We start from the raw sequence: 11392 nt of genomic DNA, 5'->3' as shown, positions 1-11392 counted from the left end.
CTTCTGAAACACTTGGCCTACAGGCAAACATTAAAGATAGACATCCACAACCTCCATAATTCTGATATACCCTAATTATTATTTCCACTAAAAATAATTACAGAATGTCATTTTTCATTTGCTGTTCTTATCCATTACAAGATTTTTTGATTGAATTGCTTATTTTGTTTTGTGTTCACAGTGTTAGGCATCTGTGTTCATAAATGGTAAGGCAGTTATGGTAAACAGTCAGATGAAACAGAAAAGACAAACAAGAAGGAAAAAATGTGTCTCATTGCGATTCGTTGTCTGCCAATACTTTAAACCCTGTTGACAAAAATTTGTGAATTTATATTCATATACATCACATGAGCATACTTAAATATAATAAATATTCAAAAACGATTTTAGATAAACTGCATAAGTTGATTAACGTAAAATGCAAGGTATGAAATAATGAAAATTACTTAAAAAAACAAAATAATAAAAGTAAGCGTTGTTGTACCAGTAAAAATTAAATTGTCAGTACAGAATGCGTATCCTGCTGGGACACAGCAGATAGCCCAGATCGCTTTACTCTAAAACAAACAACTTCTACAAATTGAAGTCAGCAAAAGAAAACTAACTTCGGCAATTCTGAAGTTATGTTACTGTAAAGCAAGTAGTGTTAGTAAGAGATGTTTTAAAAAAAGCTTAGAAATTTACAATGTTTCCAAACATAAATTTGAACATTTTTTTTCTAGTAGGAAAGTATCATAGTCGCTGTGGGAGGAAAGGGTTCAGTAAAAAGGCTGGTTACTCGTAAGGTCACCAACTTACCAGAACTTAAGCACAGATGATAGTATATTAAGTAGACATACTAGGGGCCCGGCATGGCCAGGTGTTAAGGCGTGCGACTTGTAATCTGTTGAGGGTTTCCACATTCCATTTTTAGTTTTTAGTTTTGAGGTATATAAGTAAATAAACTTGTAAATCAATCGATGGTCTTCAAAAAAATACTGATAAAACGACTTTTGATTCAGGTAAAGAGCTACACCAATCAGAATTTAAAATATATTTACTGTATAATGTTCCACATTTATTAACAGGTATTAATGATCCAAAGCGTCACAAGCCAACTGATTCATTTCGAGCATATATGTCGACATTTGAGGTTCTGTTAGACGACGAAAATGCCCAGAAACACGGCTTCTCCTATATTTTTGACCAGACAGATTTCCGGATTTCTCACTTCACATCTGTTGGACTCCGAGATCTTCAACGATTGATATCTGCAGGAGAAGTAAGAACGTTATCTTTTTTGCAAGGACGAAAATACAACATACACAAAATGTTGGGGGGAGGGCGCACACAAACGTCTTCGGCCCGACATGGCCAGGTGGGTTAAGGCGTTCGACTCGTAACATGAGGGTCGCGAGTTCGCATCCCCGTCGCACCAAACATGCTCGCCTTTTCAGCCGTGGGGGCGTTATAAAGTGACGGTCAATCACATTATTTGTTGGTAAAAGGGTAGCTCAATAGTTGGCGGTGGGTGGTAATGACTAGCTGCATTCCCTCTAGTCTTACACTAGCGCAGATAGCCCTCGAGTAGCTTTGCGCGAAATTAAAAAAAAGACATACTATGTAGGGCACTTATACTTCACATGATACGTTCTTGAGCTTTAGATTATTGCAGTGATGAAGCGCCTTACTTACGTGCTTTGTATTTTTCAATTCCTGAAGTGCTCTGTTGTTATTTCTTCAGTGAAAAATTTATCATAGTGTAAAAATATAACAAAAATGAAATTACAAAGTCTAATAAAAATACCGTCAATAAATCTAGTAATATTGACGAGAGTCGCTGGTTTATACAGTGGCGGATCTAAGGTTGTGTAGGCCTAGGGGTTAATCATTTTTGTGGACCTTACATCCCTTGTAACCTTACATAGAATAAAATTATCAATAGGCACTCATTAAGATCATGGGCTCTAGGGATGATCCCCTACCTAAATACGCCATTGGGTTTATAGAAGTTAAAATAAAAATTCTATAAATAGCGATTTAGTTTCATGTTTTGTTTCGTGCAACCCATCGCACTGCAGTTATATAATTAATTTTCAGTGACCAATGAAATGCACACTGCTTAAACATCACTTCGATGGACCCAGCGTAGAAAGCCCATTGTGTTTAGCTTTACCCTAAACCTAACAAAATAAACTGAGAATTCTTGCAGATTTTGTCTTTTGGAATTAATTCTACTATAATCTTTACTCATGTTTCTAACTTTTCTTAAATAAATAATAAAAAGTACAGTCACAGTAAAAATGTTAAAATTTACAAAACAAAGGAAAGAAAAATGATATTTTATTCCAGATAAATGATCATTTATTTTATCCAAAGTTTTGTCTTTACGACACATACTTTACATTTAGTGCTGTAAACTCAAGAAATTTGAACTGCTGTCGTGGATAAGCTTTTATTGAAACTACGGCAGACCGATAAATCGCTGTATAACATTATTCCGCCTGCATTTTATTTTTTCTGTGGAAATCGCTGTATGTGATAAAGCTTTTTGAAATTGATGTTTCTATTTTAACGAGATATTTCTGTAAAGATAGTAGCCGCTGAAATATTGTCCCGAAACTAAACATAAAAAAAAATCGTTTTATTGCATTCTAATGCTACTATATAATGAAATATTTTGTTTGTAGTTGCGCAGAAAGCTACACAGCGTGTTAGGTCTTCCACTGGTAGCGTTATCCGGTTTCTAGAGTTTTAAGTCTGCTAACACGCTGTTGTGCCACTAAAGGGACATAACAAAACATACAGAAACATCGTTTAACTAAAGCTTTTCACTAGGCCCCGTTATTTTTATTTTCAGTTCATCTTGAATTGTCCTCTACATAAAATAATATACACTACATAAGAAACGCTTCAGTTATAGGCTTAATCAACATTACTTTTCGTAAGTTGTTGTATATTCTTCAATTTGCTGGCTCTCTGTCATCTCTTAAAGTACAGCTATTATTGAAGTATTTTAAAGTATGTTTTGTCGATAATTATAAAATATTCATTTTTAATAATCTTAAAAGGTGCAAGACAAGATAAATTAAATTTCAGGAAAAGGTGGTTGGGCATTGCCTGAAAGTTAGCTTTGCACGCTGAAGTTCGGAAGAACTAAAATTCAAACTATGACATATCTCTTTAAAACGCCTTATAATTTCTTCACCGTAACTTTGATAGGCATTCCTACAACATTGTCGAGATAACTGGCGGATGCTGCTAACTAATGATCTTCCCTGATCATCAATTTAAATTATGGATGACTGTACCTAAACCTAAGGATATCTGATCTCATTGCTTAGATCATGTTGCATAAGGTGCATATCATATTAAAAATTTCAAATACCAAGATAAAAAATGTGTTATCTTAGTATAATCCAAGCTACAATTGAACTACTGCAGCCACATTTTCAGGTTGTGTTGACACACATTTATATACACACAGTATGTTAAGAAAAAGGTACGTTGAAGAAGTCTTGATAGAAATGAATAACTATATATATATATACACACACACACATGTATTTGAACTGATATCTAGCGCAATAACATACAATTAAGATTACTTCAATATCGAATGAAAACTATGCAATTTACATTGGTAGTAACGAGTATGAAGTTAATACTAATAATAATACAGTTCATTATTTTTAAATAAAATCTGTTATTGTTCCACAAAACAACGTACTCTGTAATTATGATAAAAATAATACGTTTTTGAAAAATATTGCGACATCTACAGCATAAAAAATAGGTAAAAACTAAAAGTTTATAGACAGGTTTCGCTGACATCGCTAGAGAAAAACATATATATGTCATCACGTTCTCAAAACACTACTACAATAGTTGATAACATGCTGGATAAATGGGATGTACCAATATAATACTCGAATTTTTCATGTCTTAAGCAAGCCTGAGAATGACCAGTTAATGATTCTTTTCATGAATCCTGTCATTCCTGATAGGAAGCTGTATTAATCTACAACAGCTCAATTTTCCTGTTTTCATTGAAGTCGTTACCTTGGTTTTTATTGAATATTGTTATACATTATACTCTTAATCTTATCTTTAGGACTTGTAACTCTATTTGCTGTATTTTAATTTCAGGTAATGCATGCCTCGCGGAAATAGAAGACAGGAAATAATAGATTATCCACGTTTTTCCGTTTCTACTCTCGTGCAGCAGTGAGTCTTGCTATGATATCATCGTTGCTATAGGGACTTAATGATAGTTATAGCAATTTTTTTTCAAAGTTCAGAAAATCAGTCACAAAAATGTCAGTTATGATTACTCTAAGTTACTGAGAAAACATTAAAGGAAGAGAGTGAAGACATTATAATTTAATTCTAGATACCCGAACCACAACAACCAAGAAATCTCAAAGGTAGTGGGCGATTGCTACTTCATTAAAACGATTAATTTTTTGAGCACAAAATCACCAATCTATAAGTCAGTCAGTTGACCTTCTTTTTTCTTTTTTTTTAAGATGATAGGAATATGTTAGTTCGTTGTGTTCAACATCACACTGACAACTTAATCTTATTTCAACAACATTCCTTCCCAGAATTAAAACATAATTTTACAAGTTATAAAAGAAAGGCAGTCATGAAGAGTGGTGAACAAAAACATGTTTGTTTATTTGTCTTGAATTTCGCGCAAAACTACAAAAAGGCTATCTGCTCTAGCCGTCTCTAATATAGCAGTTTTTATTCATTTTCCCCTAGTATTCTTACGATATTCCAAATAGTTTACATAACTACCGGCAAGTAGTTTTGATATTTAATTGTTTTTTTTTTATATGATCGTGTGTAAAATCTAGGAACCAAACCAAAACTGCTTATTCATTAGTTGCAGATGGCGTCGGTAAATCGGAAGTCTCTTCTCTTGTATTTGTACACCCATTCTTGTTACCAGTACTTCTTCAAAGGGCCGACTGGCTCCTTTTTTTGGCACTTTTGTGCATAACAGTCATCAATCATCCGCAGCCTTAGCCCATGCTGTGGCGTCTCCAAGTTGTCGGGAAATTTTCTCAGTTCCATCTTGCTATTGAAGTTTTCACGACCCCTTTCAGCATTATAAACAAATAAGTGGAAAGTTTCTCAATATGTTTCTCCTCTCAGGCATTCGTCGTTATATAACCATTCTTATACTTCTGTGCATCACACTTCTCCTTAATACTCAATATTCGAAGAATTTGAAATGCCCAAAAATGCTTCAATCTAGACATTGCAGAAAAAAAAACTGGAGGGTACCTAGGTATTATGTGTATTTGTGTAAGCATTTCTCAATGGTCCTACTGGCTGCATTTCAGTCAAGAAGTTTGTACTAGTATGAAAATTGTACAGAGAAAGGACTGACTATGACAGAGTAAACTACAACATAAAATAGTTAGTCTCTATAGAAGACAGGTTTGGATATTGCTGGTCAACTCCAATAGACTGAAAGAGGCTATTAGTCATTACTTTTCACCATCAGTAAAAAATGGACTGAAATTTAACTAATGGCTGATTTGGCAACATAAATATAAATGTATAAGTAAATACACGCGTGTGTGGCCTTACCTACACGTCTATATAAACAATATATAAAGCTTTTGGTTAGTGTTATATAACACGAATGGTTCAATTATACAAAGAAAACAACAGTAAGCAATCTATGCATGTTAAAAAGGTTTGATTTAAGCAATAAAACTTTGTGATAAATGGTTAACTATGATTACTGAACTGAAAAGGTATTATTTCAAAACGCAATATATCTGTTATTTTCGTTAATACTTTTGAAAGAATGTATTAATTTGGACATTGAAATTATTTAGCAGGTAAAACATTTATTTCTGAAAGAATACGAATACCAAAGAAATTCGGACTTCTTCATAAAACACAATTTTACGTGGTGTTAAGAGTAGTACAATATATTTCTCTTGGAGTGAATTTAAAAATTAACAAGCATGTGGAATCATCAGTATTAAACTAAATTTACAGACAGAAGATTATTTATCATAACAAATCTGAACAGGATGAACCTATTGTTTTTTTTTATCATAACAAATCTGAACTTGATGTACCTATTGTTTTATTTTATTGCAACAGAATATTTTTAATCATGCATATTGAAATACTTTAATAAACACAGTTTTCGTGAATATTTTCTTAACGTTGTTTGAGCACAAGGTCCATTTGTGGTGTACGAAAATGCAGTTTGTAAGTTTTCTAGAGTGGTAGAAAGTAATAACCACATCACACCAAAGTTGGTATTAAACTTGTTAATGAAAGAAAATCCATATGAAGCAGTGTAGACATTAGTAGATTCTAATGGTCAAAAGTATGTATTGAACTGAGTCAGCTCATTTAGGAACTGATTGACAATCTTAACCACTTTTCTTCTTACAAGAACCAAGGTATATGCATGTGATAATAAGATGATAGGAAGAGAAATGAAATCAATAGGTTGCAGTAGGTCCCATATAGTTCAGGTCCACTCTCAACATATCAGTTGCTGAAGGAGCAGTGTCAGACATGACTTTCTTGATAACAGAGGAACTGAACCTTCAAGTGTCTCAACTATAGACACCACGATGGTTAAATTCGATGAAAACAAACTCAACAGTGTACTTTAACGTAAAATGGGATTCACTTGTTGCACTTTTTGAATGGTGCAACATGATCAGGTACTGGTTTAGGCAGATATACTTTCAATGGGAATGCTATATACCAAAACAAAACATTTTCAGATTTTGGATCCTCTCAAGGGTCGAACAATCTCTAGAAAGGTCTATGCTTGAAAGATCACCTTATGATATTTTTGATAAGGATCATTTACCCTGATATTTCAATTTTTTTTCATTTGGTTACTTCCCTGATATGTCTTCATTATTTATATTTAATTAGAATATCATGAACCTAATTTTATTTACTTATACAACAAGTTTATTTTTTATTGGATGTTGCTTTTGTCTGTGTTGAAGAATTCGTTTTTCCATAAGCGTGTATATTGTTTTTGAGTTCCATTATGATTTTTGTAAAGTGTTTAATTTTTGTACTTTATGTATTCAAATGTTTTATTGCAACTATTATTTTGCTGAAAAAATATTTTCTTTTGTGTATTTGAATTATGTAAATGTTGAAGTTTCCTGTGACTAATGAGCAGAGGTGTCTTCAAAAAAGAAAACTGTGTTTCGCTATTGGTCGTGATATATTAATACCCTGTAAGTAGTTGTTTAGTGTTTATTCTGTTTGGATCATATATTTTAGAATGATTTCATTGCTAAAGTGTTTTACTTTCTATATCATTATCTGCGTTAAAGGGCTTAATTCACGTTTCTTTATGAAATTGTTAATTTTTGTATCAGTTTGTGCTAATATTAACGTAAAGGGTTGTTGTTTTTGAATTTCACGCAAAGCTTCACGAGGGCTATCTGCGCTAGCCATCCCTAATTTAGCAGTGTAAGACTAGAGGGAAGGCAGCTAGTCATCACCACCCACTGCCAACTTTTGGGCTACTCTTTTACCAACGAATAGTGGGATTGACCGTCACATTATAACGTCTCCACGGCTGAAATGGCGAACATGTTTGGTGTGACAGAGAATCGAACCCGCGACCCTCAGATTACGAGTCGAATGCCTTAACCACCTGGCCATGCAAGGCCCAACGTAAAGGGATTTTATTTACCGAAATCGTTATTTATTAATGTACTTCAATGCAGTTATGTAATTAAAGGGTTTTTATTTGCACTTATTTATTAAAGGATTGTGACTTTTGTGTTGATTGTAAGAATTTACACACTAAAAGAAAGATAACAAACTTCTTGACCAGAATGCGAGTGTAAAGTTAATCTTATTGTTGGTTTAAGAATAAGTCCGAAATAGAATGCGAGTGTGAAGCATGGAATGCAGGAATAACATGTATTTATTAGATTCTCATTTTAAGCTGGAATATTTTCTTAACTTGGGTTTTTTCTAAGTCTATGCGGGTCTTACATAACATGTGACCAAGAAAGTCATTTACCTGTTTTTACCTGTCTTTGTTCCTTTGTCATTCTACAGAAGTAGCATTTGTTCTGTCCATGTAGGAAAGGCTAAAATTTTTCCGTATCATGTCTGTTTTCTTATAGCAAAGCCATATTTGGGCTATCTGCTGAATCCACCGAGAGGAATCGAACCCCTGATTTTAGCGTTGTAAATCCGAAGACTTACCACTGTACCAGCGGGGGACCGCATTATGTTAGAATGTTCACAATCGACCACAAATATCACTAGATTTGTTCACACATTGAACGTCAATACAGTTACAAACATCACCACTCTAAATTCTATGTTTAAAGCTGTTCCGCAACTTTATATTTTTATCTCCGAAAAATATTTATTCTTGAAAATGTTCCTTACCTTGCTGTTACAGCTCAGAAAAGCTACTTACATTTTTTTTTAGACTGAAGAACTTCCTGGGATCAAAAACATTTGAATAATACATTTTTGCTATACATGCGCATATTTCATTGTGAAATCTCATCCAGAAGCTCAAAATATAAGCCTCAGCTTTTGTGTGTGTGTTTTTCGTATAGCAAAGCCACAAAGGACTATCTGATCAGCCCACCGAGGGGAATCGAATCCCTGATTTTAGCGTTGTAAATCAGGAGACATACCGCTGTACTAGCGGGGGGCTCTCAGCTTTTAATAGGTTTTGAAACCCTAGTTATTATCTCCAGTCATACGAACGTTTAGTGTTCTACATATTACATCTATTAACGCTAGCTGTTCCTACTGTTAAAACATCGTGAATTCCAATATATTTATCAATGTATGTGTGTGTAAAAACACATATTCAGAAGAAATTCTACACCTTTTCACTGGTTTCTCGGAAACTAAGGATCACACCACCCCTTCAGTTATAAATTTTTTGATCAACCAATTGTCCTAAATGCTAAGAATTATCTTTCACTTCCAGCTTTAGCTTTTGCAAGTGAGGGCCAATATAATCGGTGATAAAATAACTAAATTAAACTTGTTTAAGTTTCACATTTTCTCTAAATTTTCATGAGCAGTCATATCTTTCAATGTTCCTTTTCTATTTTCCCTTTTCTGCTAAGTAGAACTTGTACCTTATATTGCTGTAATCATTGTATATGGCTTTAACTTGTTCTCTTTCTGCTTTTTTGGTCAAACCAGTACTATAAAAATTCATTCGTAAGACATAGTTTCAGTTTAGGACATGTTTTACATACTTTGAAATCGTATGAAAAAGCTGAATCTTATACTTCAGTAGACTATTTGCCACAGAGCAAGGTAATTTTCAGTTCTGCCAGATCTGGGCGGTTTGTGTGCCATACAATATACCAGAACCAGATGCAGTTCACCAATTGGTGTAGGTAATACATAAGGTGTATCACAACAATTTCACATCGAAACATGTTAATGTATGTTCAATGTTCAGAGAAAAACTAGTAGAATGATGATAGTTTTGCAGTATGTCATCATTACTTACGCTATATGATAATCCTAGTCAGGCACGTACTTTATTGTTTGAGTGGGCCATTTTGCTCTTCTTTGATGCTTAAAAGGAAGCTATTTATGACTATTTGACTCAATGTATTAGCTAGTGAATATTCTTTAGCCCACTTAATAAAGCACTTTAATACCACCAGAATGTCACAAATGCTTTGGTCAGTTTCAGTGAAAGGTATGGCAATATTGTGGGTTATAGAAAAGCTATAATTCAATAGTTATTTGTTGTTAACAATTTACTTCTGTACTACACATGAAATGCATTGTTTACACTATTGTTCTATATTTTTGCTGAAACACATTCAATAATACCGTCTCTGCAGGTTAAATGTAATATGAGACACTCCCTTGTGTTCCCTTATTTGTGTACCCATGTAATATTCCAAAAGTATCCGTTCTCGGGACTTCTATCTGTATCACTGGTCAGACAAAAGAATTATGTGAGATATAGCAACAGTATAACATTCCTTCCTGTACTTTTAATTAGTCAAACAACTGCCCAAAATTGTACATATCCTTATTGCATAGCAAGAAACACCTACTCTGCCTCCGTGTTCTTTAGGGCTCTTTCTCACAGCTATTTTTTTTGTTGTTGAAATCCATTCATCAACAGAATCTTCCGTACTTGCATAGATTGATTATGGCTGAAATTTTAGATTTTATAGCCACTTTATGCATAGGATCTAGATATTCTATAAATGGATAATATCTTACCTCCAGTAGAGAAAGTCTATCTACATTCACGTGTTGCCAGCCCAATCAGTGGTGTACTGTAAAATTCTATTCCGACAACAATGTGATCTAACATGCAGTCATATCTTCTCATTCTCTAAGTTTTATTAACCATTTCAATTATTTATTATCTAGTCGAGGGATAAATCTTTTATGGAAACATCTTAAAGAATACTACAATTACAAGCAGTTTCTCATAGTCATACAGTATCAGCATTTAGTGGATATCAGTGGGTGGTTCATGTACAATATTACATGACTCATGTGCTTGTGGCAAAATTCCACTATCATTGGCATTCATTTCTCTGATGAATGGAACATCTTTCTTCTGTCAAGTTAATACTTTAGAGATTGTATTAAATGTTGATAATGTTGCCATGGTGTCACTATTGTCGAGAATTGACCACAAAGCATCTATAATATGACACACAGACGAGAAAACTTTAGAATTTCTTCTTTCTTATTTGTAAGTCAGGGTCAGACTATCAATGCTAGTATTTTAAATGATCCAATGTACCCCTCCTCACTATGTGTGTATGAGAAGTCATCTTTCTGTCTTCGGTTTCAGACATGATTATCACAACAGTGCTTAGATTTCGCTGCAATCTGCAATATGCACCTGTTATCAAATTTTTTTAACGTAAATTACACAAAATTCCCGCTAAAATATACATAGTTTGGGCTCTATCAGCTACACAAATGTAGTTGTTGCATTATAGAGAAAAAATGATATGATTCAAAACTCAAATTCTTCTTGGATGGCAAAGGCAGTCTTGGCTTTGCTTTCATTGTCTAGTTCAATGGTTCTTAACCTTGTTGGAGATACTGACCCCCGGAAGTTTCGTACTTGCATTCACTGAACTCTTCGTAATTGGAAAAAATAAAATATGATTTTTTCAAATTCAAAATATAAGTAGATATTTAATTAGTGCACAGAATGAATCTTGCATCAGTTGCACACAATATTACTGTATTCAAAGAACAAAACATGAATTTCACACAAAAAAAATGAATCTTGCATCAGTTGCACACAATATTACTGTATTCAAAGAACAAAACATGAATTTCACACAAAAACAAAACATAACTCTACGAATATTTACTGCAAATCAATGTGAATTTTGCTGTTGCCTTTCAGAGA

Source organism: Tachypleus tridentatus, chromosome 13 (genome assembly GCF_004210375.1).
Source record: "Tachypleus tridentatus isolate NWPU-2018 chromosome 13, ASM421037v1, whole genome shotgun sequence".
Taxonomy (NCBI): domain Eukaryota; kingdom Metazoa; phylum Arthropoda; class Merostomata; order Xiphosura; family Limulidae; genus Tachypleus; species Tachypleus tridentatus.
This window is presented reverse-complemented; position numbering follows the sequence as displayed.